Source organism: Rhipicephalus sanguineus, chromosome 11, assembly GCF_013339695.2.
Source record: "Rhipicephalus sanguineus isolate Rsan-2018 chromosome 11, BIME_Rsan_1.4, whole genome shotgun sequence".
NCBI lineage: Eukaryota > Metazoa > Arthropoda > Arachnida > Ixodida > Ixodidae > Rhipicephalus > Rhipicephalus sanguineus.
This window is the reverse complement of record NC_051186.1, coordinates 93,432,716-93,450,025: the sequence shown is the minus strand read 5'-3', so window position 1 is coordinate 93,450,025 and position 17,310 is coordinate 93,432,716. Positions and strand designations below refer to the sequence as shown.

Genomic DNA, 17,310 nt, shown 5'->3' with positions numbered 1-17,310 from the left:
CAGTTTTTGCGGCAGCCTTTTCGCACAGTCCTCCAAAATTCGCACGGGCCGTAAGCCGGGCGTAGCAGGGGCGTAGCCAAGGGGGGGGGGGGGTGGGGGGGTTCAAACCCCCCCCCCCGAAATTTTTCAGTTTTGCTTGCGTATATATACACGCACACATACAAAGGCACTCACGAACATACATAAAGCATGGTTGAACCCCCCCCGAAAAAAATTTCTGGCTACGCCCCTGAATGTAAGTGAAGGATTTCTTTATTCCTACAAGATGCGCACATATGTTTTGTACGCTAGTAGAAGCACGCCATCAGAATTACTGTAAATTTGTTTAAAGGTCAGGGATGCTTTCTTTCCGGAGAGCGCTGATGATGAAATGTTATTTTCTATTTACTGTAACTTTGACAAATGGCTTTACCATGTGTCACGAAGCTGTAAGCCGTCGCACGCAGCTCTATAGTAAACATCATGCCTATATAATATTGCTAGGGTCCGGCACACTTCTGCAAAGTTTTCTAGTTATAGAAGTAATTCAGCTAAAATCATTGTTTTGGTTAGAGGGTTTATATCAAATATAAATATGAGGTTTATTAAATTGTTATTCTGTTTCCTGCAGCGAGGGCGCACTGATTCAAATTTCGGACCCAGGTGTAACGGCAGAAGTAACGTGCGTTACTTTTTTTCGGTAGCGGTAACGCGTTCCTTTTTTGTCAACGTAATGAGTAATGTATTTAGTTACTTTTTTTTCGGTGACGCATACAATACTGCTCGAAACACCTGAAACGTGCACGCGCCGCGGTGTTCTAGTTGGTATGGTGCTCGGCTGCTGACCCGAAGTTCGCGGGATTGAATCGCGGCCGCATTCCCATGAAGGCGAAATTCTAGAGGCCCGTGTTTTTAGATTTAGGTGCACGTTAAGGAATCCTACGTGGTCGAAATTTCCGAAGCACTCCACTACGGCGTCCCTCATAATTATATCGCGGTGATAGGACATAAAACATCAGCAATTATTATAATATTACCTGAAACGTGCTTGAAACGTCACGTAGTCTCTATATGTATATCTCTGCATGCAACGTATTATGCAAATATATTAGCATCATTCCTGCTTTATTTGTTCGCTAATATTGTATTGAGCAGCTACAAAGCTCATATATATATTTGGACGTATTGCCATATAGGACTATTCAAGTTGATATGACATGTCAACTTAGGATGGCGGACTCCTTCGATTGCTCCATATATTCACATGTGCAATGCTACTATTGTCTTACATTTAGCGCTCCTGTACTACCGCCCGTCAAATGTGAAGGTCAGTGGATTGGTTCTAAGCCCATCGTCGAAGATTTCTGAGCATTTTCATCCGCCGCGCAAAACATTGTTGCTTTCTTAAGCATAAAGTCAAATTGAAATGAAAGAAAGTCTGTTCGCAGTTCTGTTCTGTAACAAATTTTAGACAAAGAGGCTGCTAGTGGCAGTGAAAACCTACAAGATGATACCTATGGCGAAATCGTAACTTGTCCCACCATTTCATGGCCGTGAGCGCTTACCACACCCATCTTTAACTAACGCGTTTATTACTATACCTTGTCAACAGCTCAGCAAGGCAAACAGCATATCGCAATGGAATTAAATTACGCCAATCTATTCTTTATATAAAATTATTTCTATATTCGATCTCAGATAATTTTTCATACGCTGCGCGTTCTAATTTTTTATCCAAATTTGGCTTTAAGCGGCGGAAGGCTATAAATTCAATAGTGACGTTTCTTTTGATATATGTGATGACTCAAATCTCCAAACATTATTCATTGACTAAAAAAAAACTGAGTACTGATTCATATTTACTATTACAGTGGACTTTTTAAACACGTAGATTGTTACTGTTTATTGGAGGAATGCCGTTTAAGTGGCGAGAAAGGAAGTTAAGCAAGTTCTAATTTTCATATGCGTGTTTAGCGATGGGCAGGTCAAATTAAACACATTGTAAGGCTGCTTGATTAGCACAGCAGTAGCGCAATTGCTTCTGCTTTTAAACGGTGTTTGTACAAAAATATTTTTCCACGGATGGCTACCTTCGCATGTAATATGTTCTATGTTCCGAGAATTTATGCCAGTTCATTTCGTTAAGACATTAAGAATTCACGCGGCTATCTTTTGCTTTGTATCCGTAACTTGTGCGCCTTGCTACACTTGTCAAACGATAGAGCTTCCTGTGCCGTTTAACTGTTGCAGTATGTTTTAAAGTGATGTGTTACTCCTTTGATTAATACGACATTTGTGAACTTTCTTAGGGCAAACTTTTCTTTCGGTAATGCAGCTGTGCCTTAGTAATAGGTTACTGTATTTCGTTTACTTCATGTATTAAGCGCGATATGCATAGTGTGAATATGTAAACACCCAATTTCCAAGACTGTCTTACTTAACACACGATAAATACTGTACCAGACAGAGTCCTCAAAGGTCCGCAACGTGCATAGAAGACGGAAATAACGCTTTGGGGTCGAAATTAACAAACTGTGTGCTTGCTACGAGCTGACGCTTGTTGAAACAGCTCACGTTGCTGCCACAAGTCAAGGACACAGCAGTATATACACGACGCTGTTCCACACTTCACTATTCGATCCTTCCGCAGTGCTGTCTCTCTTATCTACCGCTGAGGCTACACGGACGATGCTATCGAACACGAAACGTTGACGCACTCAGCCAACAAAAGACAGGAGCTAGAAATGTCGAGATCTAGTGATCGTCGCACGACGAATTTGTAGCTGTCGAACACGGCCGTGAACTGAAGTCTCCTGATTGCCGTCACAGGGGTGCAATCGCGGAACGATGCTATTTCCGATTCTATGCCATATTCTATGCTATTCTTATCATCCACCACTCGCGGCTGGCTGATCGCGTTGATAACGCGGACGGACCGTCGTTCTGACCAATGGCCAAGCGCGAAATGCACGAAAAGCATTGGAATAAAAAATAGAATCGTTCCGCGATAGCACCCCAGTTTCCCAACACGGGCCCTCGGGGACGCGTTTGACAGCCAAGCGAGCGAAGAGCCCTTTGCGCAGCAACATCGAATGCTACCAGCAAACGAAAAAACAAAAGAAGAGAAAAACTTCTATGTAAGCACGGCACGTGTTGAGCTAGCGGTGTGCGTGATAAGAGATTGTGCGATGAAGTGGGCAGCTGACGTTGCGCAAGGAGAGACAGGTGCAGTGTATGCGTACTGCCTGAAAAAGTTAAAAGCTGCTGACGTCACGTCGGCGGTGGTTGGTAAAAGTTACGGAAGCTCGGTCAGTGGTGTCTCAGAGCATTTATAGAGTTACGTTAGAGTGTCTAAACCTGTTCACCGCGTTTCTTGTTAACGTTTTTTTTCTGTCTAAATAAAATGGAAGGAGTGTGATGGCAATTGGATCGGAAGCTGGGCTAGTTGATAGCGTAGCATCTTCAGTGCAGTGCGAAAAGACGAAGTCAGTGGAAAACAGAAGGGATACAGACCAGCACTGACTCGCAACTGAAAATTTTATTCGAAGAAATACATGAAGGTAAGAGTAAAACACATCGAAACTTCAGAGAAGTGTTCAAGAAGTTAACAAGTAACATTACATAAAACTTAAGGCAACCCGTGCTGAGCGAATAGGCAAACTCCTTGTCTGTCAGAGACAGTGATGTTTAACTGATGCCTGCGCCTCCGATTCTATAGATGTGGAAGCCTCCATAACCTCTCTAGTTGCATGGCATCTGTGTCCTGATAGTATCTCCGCATCCGCGCGATGGCATGCACACCCCATTGGCGGGATAGCATACTAGATTAGACTGCTGAAAGCGCATCTGAATTCTCTCGTTTTTGACGAAATAAACATTCTACGAACGTGGAGGCCAAACTATGCGTTTTTCGCTTTCCACAAAAGCATCTTTCAACGTGTATTGCGGACACTACTTCCTATACTCACGATAAGCTTCGTATATTTTCTTGTTCCCACTATAACAAATGAACCGCAGTAGCTTTACGAGAGTACAACCAGCGTAGCTGCAAGAAAATGTAAAATTTCTTTGAAGTACGCGCGTTTTAGCTGCCATACGCAATGGTTACATCCGTAGTGCCGAGGTGGCAGCACTTGCCAGCAGGTATTGCCAAACTGTGCTGCCGGATAGGCGACGTAGGATTCATCGGGAAAAGAAAGCTGTTACGTAACTCCAGCACGCAATACTACGCGCAGTTCCAAGTAGCGGCATGTGTAGAAGCGTCAGATTAAGCGTTTAGCAGCGCCTTTTTTCACGCCTTTTTTACTCCATTGTTCCTCTGGGAACAATGGAGTAGTAGTCCCATTGAACAAGAGAGAACATCAATCTCCGAAGAAATGAACAATATGTTTTCGGCGTCACGGAACGGTGAACTCGTCGAAGGGTGGTCACTGCAGGGCGGCTTTGTCAATAATAGGACTCGCGGCCATAGAAATTATTGACCGATGTATGGAGCTCGCAGTGATTGCCTTTACCGTTGTATAAACCGGGCGATATAGTTTACTCACAGATGGGTTTTCCCCTGCTGCTACACTTTCTTCGAGCTTACTTTTTAGTAACAGGAACGAAGATCATATTCGCCGCCAGGCCCGTAGCCAGGGGAGGGGGGGAGGGGGGAAGGCTAGGGGCCCGGCCCCTACCCTCCGAAATTTTGAAGTAGGTGTTTTCACCAAAAATAAATAATGAAAACAGGTGTTTGTCTCAGATAGTCAAAGTTTTCTGCGTGCCCCCCCCCCCCCCCCGAAAAAAATTCCTGGCTACGGGCCTGCTCGCAACTGCCTGAAGTAAGGCCATTGTTGTTGTTAACGGCAGTGTTTAAACGGTGAAGAATAATAGTTGATTCCAGAGTCTGTCACTGGCGATAAGGTATACACAAGCACGCGAAATACCTGATGATGTTGATTGCACTGGTTGTACCACGCCTCTTTTCTGCACGACGTTATCTGAGCAGTCACTTACCTTTCTGGATGACACAAAATGCTTCCCGGAGGCCTCAGACGCGCGCTGTAAAGTGATGACTGCGCGGGCATCGTCGGCGTACACGCGATATCCGTTTAATCGATAGGCTGTTGTCCGTTCGGCGTAGTTGTTGACTGTTTCCGGTTGTTGATCTTGCCTGCATTCTAGGCGCGTGGAAAAGGAAAAAGAAGGAGGCCACAGGGCATCTTTGTTTTCGCTATAACTTGAGCGAGTTGTATAAGCGGGCGCAGCTGTTGCGGGGCGCCGGCCGTGTTCTCGTGTAGCTCGTACTCTCGACACCAGACGGAGCGTAAACAGACTGGGCGCAGCTGTGTGTCGCTCAAACACCTTGTGTTGTTTGATAGCGCGCTTCATTCCTGGGAGACCCGTGGTCTCTGAGCCTGATGGATCCCGCATTTTGTTGGCTTCGAAGACGTTTTGGGGAACAGCTGTTGGCTCTTGCTTTGCGGCCGCTGATGGATGCGCTGGCGAGAAAGTCTGGTGACTGATGCTGCTGTTCTGCTAGATAAAAAACACACAATGCGACTGTCGAAGAACAACACGGACTTGTTACTGCTAAATATTCTCGATGCTTATTGCGTCCATGCTTTTGGCGACATCACTGTATACTTACCAAGACATATGTCAACTAGCAGCGAAACTTTCACAGAAGTCCATTTTTCAAAACATTTACGGCTGGTTGTCACCATCGCCAAATATATTTCGTTGGAAACAATAACAGCAAAAAGAAAGAAAAAAGTATATGACGTCACAACAGGCATCGGTGGCGACGTCGCGCTTTCACACTACATGGCGCGAAATCGTCATGCTAACTACGGCATTTTTTTAGCTTCTTTACGGCTCGTTAATTGTCGTATTCAAGAGAACAGGAAGATAAATAAAAGAGATTTGAGACACCAGCTTATTCAATACTAATAATATCTGGGGTTTTACATCCCAAAATCAAGATATAATTATGAGAGACGCCATAGTGGAAGGCTCTCGAAATCTGGCGTTCATTAACGTGCACTGACATCGCGCAGTACACGGGCCTCTAGCATTTCGCCGCCATCGAAATGCAACCGCCGCGGCCGGGAACGAACCCGCGACCTTGGGGTCAGCAGCCGAGCACCATAACCACTGTTCCACCGCGGTGGACTGACAACCATGTTTTCTTGGCACAAATAGTGTACTTTTAATATACAGCAAGATAATTTCACATTAAAAATATCATTCAACGGATCACTTGCAGAACAGTACAATACTTAAAAAGCTCACGTTGCAATGAAGAAAAAGCAAACGTAGCGATACACCAGACGCGAAAGGCTTATTTTGGCAGCATTACACAGCGCAGCGCGGCAGCGCTTCTTCGTGCAGCGTGCCGCAATCACCGTCACGAAGTGAGAGGGCACACAGGCCGTGCATCAGCGAAAGCAGTCTGCAGTAACAGGAACGGTTACCTACAAATCATGTGGGCTAGTTTAGATTCCTTGAAGTGTCACACCTGTAAATAACACATGCGCAACGAAATAAAGTGCGAAGGATACGCGCGAAAGCCTCGCACAAAAGTGAGCGATGCCTTGCTGACGCGAGAATGCGCCGAATAGCCTAACTAAACACGAGCCCTCATTAGCAGATTGCCTGCATAAGCAACACACCCCCTCCCACCATTTCTGGTGATCTAACAAATTATGGGGCAGTCTACTGTTCAATCAGGGCTGGGCAAAGATACTTTGAAATTGTATCGCGATACGATACAAGATACTCAGGCAAGAAGTTTTTGAGATACAGATACAAGATACCACAACGCTGATTGTATCCGATACGATACATTCCAATTGTACCTTAAGATACTTTGATACATTCGGAAATTGGTTACTATATATCTGTATATACGGTAATGTAGCACTTCACGCCGGTGCACGAAAATGTTCGATTGAAAATTTATTAACTGCGGCCAATTTTGTCTGACTTGAATGAAGTGTCTGTTCGTATTTCAAAAGTTTTGTATTTCATGCTCAAAGTATATCACGTTCATTCCGGAACAACTTATTGGGTTGCTCTAGCTCCTTAACATGACGGCTCTTTATACACTTCGCGGATGTCGGTTTTTGCTTGTCGCTTTTACAATTGGGTGGAGTCAGTGCGCTGCTTGCCGACAAGCTAGCGGGTTGCCATCTTCAATAGGAACTTCAATAAGAAGCTTCCGCACATAGGTGCAAATACTGCTGTGGAATTCTATCTTGCCCGTAAATGCATCACGGTTTTCGCAATACCCGATCACCCGACAGGTCACATCAGCAACAACGTTAGTAGCGATGTTCTTTGCGACGCATCGCGTTTACTTAGAGGACATAAAACTGCAATGACTATTATATTCTACATATCTGCTGGCATAAAGCTTTCCTTAGTGACGTACTCAGTAATGCGCGATCTCTTAACGGTTTTTCTGCTATGAGAAGACATCTGCAGCCTAGAAAACGTGCCAGACATATTCTGTAGTTGCACAAAGCGCCGCAGGACACCGCCGGCATTCACACTATATTGCTATTTACAGCTCCATTTGGTGATTAGTGAATACTAAAATAGCAAAACAAATGTAACTAAGTAACACAGAATAAATGTTGTGGTTTACGTCCCAGAACCACGATATGATTATGAAAGACGCCGAAGGGGAGCGCTCCGGAAATTTCGACCACGTGGTGTTCTAAAGCTTAATTACAAGCACACAGGCATGAACTTGCGGTCGCCGCGACCTACGGCTCAGCATTCAAGCACCATAACAACGACAGCGGTGGGTAATCCCTAATAGCTATGACAATTAGGCATTTAAGGTAAGACCACAGAAAGTTCTGTGCGTATGCAAAATAGCGTAAACCGGCTCGTTGGCACGCTTACTAAAAAACGGAGCATTTTGTATAATAATGTTTCTTCATTCCATTTGCTAACACCTTTGAGATGGCTCCTAATAATTTACTTTGTTACAATGAAAACTCAATTTCGCTATTTTACTAAGCACTAAGCAGAATTTTTGCTACTGTATACTCCAGGCACGCGCAGGTTATTATATATTTGTTCTCAACATCGCCTTGACATACAGTAAGTTGCGGAATGTAAGTCTGTAAACAGGAGCAGGAATAATGCAGACGGCTAAAAGTAAGAATAAAGCAGAGAGCTTACCTTTCCGGTATGTTAAAGAAATATTGCCGTAAGCAGACCGCCCCCCCCCCAAAAAAAAAACAATACAGAGACAAAGGTAATGTATGAGATGGAAAAGGACAGCTTAGAAGGAACTTGTGCTAACAATAAAATTATGATCTTGAAAACTCATTGAATAAAAGAAAAAAGACACGTACGCCAAAATAGCTTCTGTTAAGGGAATGCTTGTTCTGTTAGATCCTGCATTGGCACCAGTGGTGCTATAGCTATTCGAACCTTGCCTGTATGTAAGTCAATCTCATTGCATGTAAGTCAAACTTATATCCACGAGAACCATGAAATCGCCGATGTGTGAAAGCCACGAGACGCAAATGAACTCACAATTATTGCATTCTTCAGACTTCGTAATGAATGAGCACCAAGCAAGGGAGACTTCAATAACGACACTACAGCGACATCAGAACTTGTGCAAAAGACATCGCACGCATTGGAGTACGCGGCACAGGACAGTGGCAAAGAGCAAGGTGTCATAGCACTGACAAAACTGAAAAGCAAAAAGAACCCGTGAAAACAAAGCTCGTCTGGGCGTAGGAGTTCGTGCGTTTGTCTTTTGAGGTGACGCGAGCGCCACCACGTGACTCTGCTCCCTCAATAGGGAAGCTCAGAGCTCATCGTCCGCCCTCGCTGGACAACTCTGGCGGAAAGATAAAATTCCACTATCTTTAGCTTTAATCTGGTGGCTTAGTGGGAGCAGTATCAGCTTGAGAAGTGGAGTCCAACCAACGTTTATTGTTTCGCACCGTGGGGTTGCGATCGCAGTATCTTGTGTCTTAAGATACACGATACATTCTTGAATATATCGAAACTACAGATACTGATACACGTCTTGCGAGACGTTTCGCGATGCAGATACAAGATACCCAAAGAGTATCTAAGATACATGTATCTTTGATAGTGCCCAGCACTGCTATTAATCCAAATGCCAGATAATTCGCGAAATAAATGGCTAGATAATATTGCACTGTTTAAAATTATTAATGTTGCGAACGCAACAGATATATATCACCATCATTGCACAACTTCCTCATCTGCATATATCATCATCAGTGTGTGACAGCTCGAGCTCGACTGGAAAAAAAAAATGTTGCAGTGGCTTAGCTCGGCTATGCCAGGATAACGTAGCGTTAGCAAAGGTTCAGCTGATTGTTCTTAGCTTTCCTGATTGTCTAGGATTAGCTTGATTATCATGCATACTGCTGCTTCAATGACACACACATGTAATACATATTATGTGGCACATCTATATTTATTTTGCCAGGCAACTACTTCGGGATCCGATGAGTTAAGCTTCTCCGCTCTTCTGCGCCGTCGAGCAGCATTCGCGCTCTCCTTCTCCATGGCTAAACCACACTGGCAAACGCCAGTCAGAGGCGCTATCAAGCAGCTCCAGCGCAGTGTCAGACGGCGACTGCCGAGCGAAGGCGAATAGCTGCCCGCGCGCCGGCGCCACTGTGAGTCTACGTCGGCTACGACGTCACTCCTCTGGAATGCGCAGACCGGCGACAGCGAGTCGCGCGCCGCAGCGGCGGAGTGCGCGGGAGGTGCCGGCTCCGATGCGCCAGCTGTGTGAGATCACTGATCTTCCGGAATGCGCAGCACGGCTCTTGAGGAGCCATGCGAAACTGGCTCGGCTAGGCCAGTGTAGCTAACGCAAGAAAAAACGGTTCCTCGCAAGTGGTGGACGGGGCTTTTGGATCCCCAAGTCCTCTCGCACGTTCTCACAGGAGCTCCGCTTGGATCGTCGCGTAACGCCACCAGCCATGCTCGCCCAAAACAATCCTGGCGCGTCCAATGCTGCCCGGGGCTCAGCCACAATTCTTAAGCGTCATCAACCATAGCACAAAGTGCACATAATGCCTTATAGATGTGTGTCGGGAAGGTCGCGTGATCGAAGCCTGGGCCCGGCGGCTGTATTTTCGATGGAGGGGAGAATGTTTGGGGCCCGCGTACTTACATTTAGGTGCAAGTTATAGAACCCCAGGTGGTCGAAATTTCCGGAGCCCTCCGCTACGGCGTCCCTCACGATCATGTCGTGGTTTTGGGACGTTAAACCCCTGACATTATTATTAGATGTGTGTCGGGTACCACGCTTTTCCGCAGAATGACGAATAATGGCAAAGTTGGTGCTTCCCTATTTCGTAAAAATTATGATGATTTATGGTGTAGTGGGAACCTTACATGTGTGCTGGTGTTTGCTGCCCTATGAGAGTAAACAACAGGCTCTAGCAAGGCCGCTCTTCCAGCTTTTGCTGTGACTGGGCTGCATGTTCCACGCAAGCCTGGATGTCTTTTGTGTATATCATTATGCCAGCGCGCTCACGCTTTATCCCACGTTTCGCAGGTTTCCGAAGCGCTGCACTGAAGAAAAAGAAAGGATAAGCCGAGTTGGTGTTCAAACCCAACGAAGGTACGTTTGCCGTCAGTGTGACAATAACATCTCTAGTTATGATTAATATTATGTTACAAGGAAACGTGAGCCAACACACGAAGGACAAAGACGAAAGAGTGAGAGAGCAGGTGGACAACGTGCACAGCACCTGCCTGCTTTTATGGAGAATTGAAAAAGAAAAAGAGATAGAGAAAGGAAGAGATAGAGATGCACGAAATAATGGGAAATGCAGGCATAAGTAAAGTGCCAAATTGAATATGAAGCATAGGAGATGCCTAACTGTTTCGTGAAGGAAAGTTAACATAGAACGAAGGACTTGGTCAAGTCTAGTAGTGCATCAACTCGGCAGGCATTCATGAATTGTCGTACTCTTCAGTCCGATGAGGCATCTAACGCTCGTTCACATTTGCGACTGGCACCGGTCGCGTGACCAAGTTAGTTGCAAATAGCCGCTTTGGTCGCAAAGCGACTGCTCTGGTTAAGTCGCTCACTGCTAATTTTTTAAGTCGCGCGACTGCAGTCGTACACCTCTGAACCAATCAAATGCGCAGGAACAGGACGTCGGCCTATCTTATGGGGCAATGGCAATGCGAGCAGACGTGTACTTCGTGTGGCGCCGAGCGTACGTTGCACGCTGATGTGAACATCGGTCGCCTTGAGTCGCTTTTTGGTCGCCAGTTGCAAATTGTCGCGCGACCGCGGTGCAAGTCGCAGGTGTGAGTGAGCCTTCAGATGCCTCATCCAAGGCACGACGCGAGTTTCCTGAAACTTCACCGCCATCTAAAGCGACAGCCGTGGTCAGGTATCGAACATTCGTCCTTGACTTAGCGGTGCGACACGCTACCTGTCGATACACCATGGCGGGTAGATGCTGCGCGCGCATAAATATTCTGCGCGTATACTGGTCGCACGGATGCTTGCAGTAATAGCGGTCTCTTTTAGCAGTGAAGGCATAGCGTGCCGTTTACCCTAAGGTATTAATGTTCAGTGCTAAGTGTACCGCGAACTGAACATATTTAGCCGTGCGAGTCGCTCGAAGGTAGCGGTAGCATAATGAGATGTTTATGGTGGCCTATAAAATTATTACAGATCAAAATAGCGAAGGGCAGACCGCGACGGTTCGGTATTTCTGTACTTAACCTACAGTAATGCTACGCTGAAACACCATATTATCGGCATGGCTTTGGCATGTCAGTTCACTGTCATCACCATCAGCCTGACTACAAGGCAAAGGCCGCACTTATGTTTAAAGAATTAAAGAATTTAAAGAATTATACAGAAACGCGCGCAATCTGTCGTTGTTGATGATGAGAAAACGAAAAAAGGAATATTACAGTAACATTATCACGAAAGCTAACGGTAACGCAATGTGGAAATATGGCGTATAATAAAGGCAGTTGTAAGTCCGGAGCCCGAACAACCTGTTTTACCAAACTTAAATATAGTAGGCTTTAATGGAATGGAACGAGCAGAACTATTTAATGATTACTTCGTAACCATAGGAAAGCAGTCGGCAACCTGTAAAAACGCAAGATATAACTCACCATTCCCTACTGTTCACAAGAATGCTTTCTTTCTCCGAGAAATTACTGAAGCTGAAATTATTGCAGTTGTACGTCAGATGTCATCAAACAAAGCCTTGGGACATGATGAAATACCAGTTAAAATATTGAAGGACAACATTGAAACCTTATCCATACCTCTGGGTGTTATTTTCAACCAGTCCTTCACGACAGGCGTATACCCCGAGCAGCTTAAGATAAGGAGGGTGACACCAATCCACAAAGGCGAATGCCCTGACGACATAGCAAATTACCGCCCCATAACGATTCTATCCTACGTGAACACTCTTTTTGAGAAGCTTGTTGCCAAAAGAATGATGGACGTTATTACAAAATACGGTATCCTAACTCCGAATCAACATAGCTTTAGAAAAGAACACAGTACGGCTACTGCGGTAAGCTTTGTGGCAGAAACAGTAAACCGAGCATTAAACGATAACCAGTTCGTCATAGATGTCTTCTTAGATATAAAAAAAGCGTTTGATTCCGTGGACCACAGTATATTGCTAAACAAACTCGAAAGCTATGGATTTAGAGGAATATCTTCAAAGTTCTTTCGCAGTTATTTGTCGCAACGGACTCAATGTACAAATACTCGGTGTCGCTAATCCCGTTAATCGGGACGGCAATCGCCGGGCGGATTCTAAGGGCTGGCGTCACGGCCCTCCGAAACCGCACCACGAAAGCGCGGACAATTTAAAGTTGGTCCTTTGGTGCGCCAGCGAACGCCGGTTGTGGTCCAAAGACCGAGTCAGAGCCGAGAGTCGATAACACAAACGAAAACGAAATATATTCTCAGTTAAGGCAATACAAATAACACAAACACGTGCACACTCGGCTGGTACCAGTTACAGCTTCACAATATAATTCAGATGGTGTTTACACAACGGGAGCTAAACAAACAGATCACACGCTACAAATGCAATCACATGCATTAAACTATTCAATGACCGTTAAAGTCCTGAATAAACGATGGCGTATCCAGTCCACAATACATACGGTAATCGAATGCTTCTCTTCAAGGAAACACTCACGCCAGCTCCAGCGTTGATCGTCGTAGCTCAACCGTCGTCGTGACTTGTCACGGCTCACACGGTGTCGTCATCGGATTCTTCCAGATCGACGATCGACTGACCGCACACCATCATAAACACGTCTTCTTTGGCTAACGGAGCCACACTTAGCATAACTTCACCATCACCGGGCCACTTCTTCACTCCCTGACTTCTCGACTCCTGTATGCACTGACTGTACTCCTTCTTCTTCACTCCTGACTGGCTCTCGTCGTTTGTACGCTTTTATCCCTTCTTCCGCGGTTTCTAGAAGCGTCGGGAGAGTTCTTCCGCGTGCAATACAGCCAAGCCTAGAGAAAGGGCGAGAGCTTTCTCGTATGTTCGAATCGCGACGGCATCGCTCGCGGATGCGTCACCCTTTCCTTCTAGAAAGATCCAGGCTTTGCCGGGCGTTCGATCGTGGTTACGGCGTCTGGCTCGAGTGGGTGAGGAGAATACGGCGCGCCGGTGTCTTTTGATGCTTGTTTTTTTCGTCTTTCGCGCTTCTTGGGCGCGCGACTCGCGCCGTTCTGTCTCGTAGCTGCTTGAAAGCGACTGCGCGCGCGCTTTATAACACGCTAATTCGTGACACTGCCCCCCACTTCAAGAATATTATCACATAATATTCAAACAACACAAATTAGCGCGCACATACACATAACCAAAAATGTCCCACATACAGAGTCCACGACTCAGTCCACACACAATGCGCGTCACATTCACAATAAAACTCTAAATACAATTCACAGGGCATTTCAATGTCACTACATATGAAAGATAAACACAAGTATATAAGTACAAAACGCCATCATACATTTTGTATAGAACAATGCGAACGCACAAAACAAAGCTCTTCCTTTACAACGCTTATACAATTATATCAATAACATTGTACACATAAGGTTGCGCAAACGACACTTGGGCTCACTAGCCAAACATTTGGCACGTGTAATAATAATGGAACATACTCAAAACACTTTAAACACATTCACATTCAAATTCGGCTAAGGTAATCGGCCCCGACGTTCTCGCTTCCCTTGATATGTTCGACTCTGAACTGATACTCCTGGAGAAGCAAACTCCACCTCAAAACCCTGCTGTTAAGTTGTTTAGCTTGCTGGATGTAACGGAGCGGCTGGTGGTCTGTCTGTACCAAGAAAGGCACCCCGTATAGGTACATATTAAATTTCTGAATCCCCCAGACCAAAGCGAGGCATTCCCTTTCTATGGTGCTATAGGAGGCTTCTCGGGGAAGTAATTTGCGGCTGGCATAGGCTATAGGGTGGAGAGTTCCCTCATGCGACTGCATGAGTACCGCGCCGAGACTGGTGTCGGAAGCGTCGGTGCGTAGTACGAATTCCTTCGATAGGTCGGGGAGGCGAAGCACGGGGGGGCTCGAAATGCATTGCTTGAGCTTAGTAAACGCTTCCTCGTGTGTCGCGGTCCATTTGACAACGTTGTTTTCGCCCTTCTTGGTCAGGTCTGTGAGTGGGCTGCTGATCTCGGCGTAATTTGGAATAAACTCCCGGTAGTAACTGGTTAACCCAAGGAAGGCTCGTACCTGCCGCTTCGTCTTCGGTGCGGGCGCGGCTTGGATTTTGCTGAGGGTTTTCCCAAGTGGCGCAAGTTTGTTTTGCCCAATGCGGTGTCCGAGGAAATCAATCTCGTCCGTTCCGAATTCGCACTTGCTAGGCCTCACTGTCAATCCTGCTGCTTCAATTCGGACGAAGAGCTGTCTCAGGGACGACAGGTGTTCCTCCCAGGTTGCGCTTGTTATGAGCACGTCATCGTAGTAGTGCTCGACGCCGGGTATTCCTTCGGTAATTAGTCGCATCAGCCGGGCGAAAACGGCGGGTGCCGTTTTGATGCCGAAGGGCATGTAGCGAAACTGGTATAGGCCGGACTTCGTTGAAAAAGCAGTCTTGGGTTTGGATTGTTGGGAAAGCGGGATTTGCCAGTATCCCTTTACGAAATCCAGCTTAGAGAAATAATTCTTGTTCGCGGCACTGGCAAAGACGGCGTCCGCCCTGGGCATGGGTTCTGAGTCTGCGATTACGACGTTATTCAGGCGCCGGAAATCAACCACGAAACGCTTGGTTTTGTCCGGTTTGTCCACGAGCAACACTGGGGAATTATAGGGCGACTTTGAGACTTCGATTATGCCAAGAGCCTTCATTTGCTGCACCTCGGCCTCTATGTCTTTCGACGTAGCAAATGGTAACGCACGCTAATTTGTGACACTCGGTAACAAGTCAAACAGGAAACTCGTTGAAACAGGTTTGCCGCGAGGTTCAGTACTTGGACCGATTTTGTTCTCCCTCTTTATTAATGATTACCCTCTATCCTTAACCCATATGCAAGCAGCTCTATATGCAGATGATACCGCCTTGCTTATAGCACGTCACTCTCTTCAGGAAGCCGAATCACTCGCCAATAAAGAACTGCAAGCAACTTCTCAGTGGTTTAAACGAAACAATTTATTAATAAATAAAAAAAAACAAGTACGTTGTTTTCGCCTCTAACCGAAAAGTGATACCTGAAACATGTGGTCTGTACATTGGGGAAACTCGCATTGACAAGGTAAACGCGTATACTTACCTCGGCGTGACTCTAGACCCTTCATTCCACTGGACATCACATATAGACAATTTGTGCAGAAAACTAAGCTTTGTATGCTTTACATTGTTTAAAGCTAGGAACTACTTCAACTTACACACACTCCGTATATTATACTTTAACGTCTTTCACTCTCACCTAACCTATTGCATCGAATCATGGAGCTACATATATTCTTCATATTGCTCCGTCGTTAACAATTTGCAAAAGAGAGCTGTACGAACCATTGCATCAGCACCCAAGAATGCACCATCGACTGAAGTTTTCAGAAATCTAAACATAATGGCCTTTTAATATGGCTAGGCAACACAAAAGCGCAACATTAGTACACAAAATAATGAATAAAAACGTGCCCCTTCACTCATCAGTCTTAATAAAACCTAGAGGTCACACTCGACAGGCGGAACAACTAAATCTTAACCTGCCGATAGTCCACAATGTTTACGGCCGTCGAACAGTATCCTTTGTTGGTGCAAAAATCTGGAACAGTATCCCTACCCTAATTAAATGCCTGCCAAATATGACGCAATCGCTCAGGAAACTCTTCCTGTCGGGGAGTAACCAGTCACCACATTGATATCGAACTAATAACTCTGTGTACATGCACATTGATTCTGTTCTTTTTTATTTTTTTGCATGATCGTATTTTAAAATGTGATTTGTGATTGAATCTTATATATCAACATTGTACTCGCTAAATAAACCACAATATGCAATGTCTGTAACGGATCCTTAACTAGCCATATCGGCTACGGATCCGGATGTTCTCGCAGCAATTTTTGTAAATCATTTCAATGAAAATAAAAACATTCTTCTTCTTCTTCTACATTCGATTTCCTTGCGGCGGCCACTTTACAGCCGCGAAGTATCTTAATCTCTGTTGTCTACCTAACGTTCTGTCACCCCCTCACGCACTTGCCTTCCCTCGGAATCTAATCTGTTAAACTTAAAGGGACCCTGCAACGCTTTTCCAAGTAGCCATAGAAAGCCTTCATTAAAGGAACTTATTGCCTCACGAATCGAACACCGCCAAAAACTTTTAGAATCTGTCCAGTATGAGCGGAGTTAACAAAGATTTGTCGCACGCTGGGATTGCTTTCTCCCTTCTCTCGTCCCCACCAAAGCGCTGGAAGCTAAGCAGGGAAAGCTGGCACGGGGGAAGGAGGTACGTCGCGTGCCTCGTGACCTTGAGCACTTTTGCTTTCTTTTCTTCGAACGCGCGGCGTACTTTCACTGCTATCGCGCGCGCACGCGGGCAAGTGACGGCCTGCCGCGGCGGCCTCAGTATCTACCGAGCGCGCCATGTTCAAATCATCCCATGGTGTGGCCAATGGCAGTGACCCCGTAAACATAATTTTTTTTGTCGAGAGAAGGGGAAGTGCTTTTTAGCTCACTTTGAGAATTTATTGCAAATCCCAGGCCTCGTGCTGGACTACAACGTTTGGCTCGCGTGTTCTCGTGAGCGTCGACTACCGATCGGCAGCGTTGTTTTGAC

General features: G+C 45.7%; 1 protein-coding gene across 1 annotated transcript in view; it reads right to left on the bottom strand.

Annotated features, from left to right (window-relative positions):
• The window catches only part of LOC119373483 (salivary cystatin-L2-like), a 17,275-nt gene extending 12,072 nt beyond the window's left edge, over positions 1-5,203 (bottom strand). The window contains exon 1 of the mRNA XM_037643517.2: positions 4,978-5,203. The gene's annotated coding sequence lies outside the window, so the exon portion shown is untranslated. The remainder of the gene's footprint in view (positions 1-4,977) is intronic.
• Between the last annotated feature and the right edge of the window lie 12,107 nt (positions 5,204-17,310).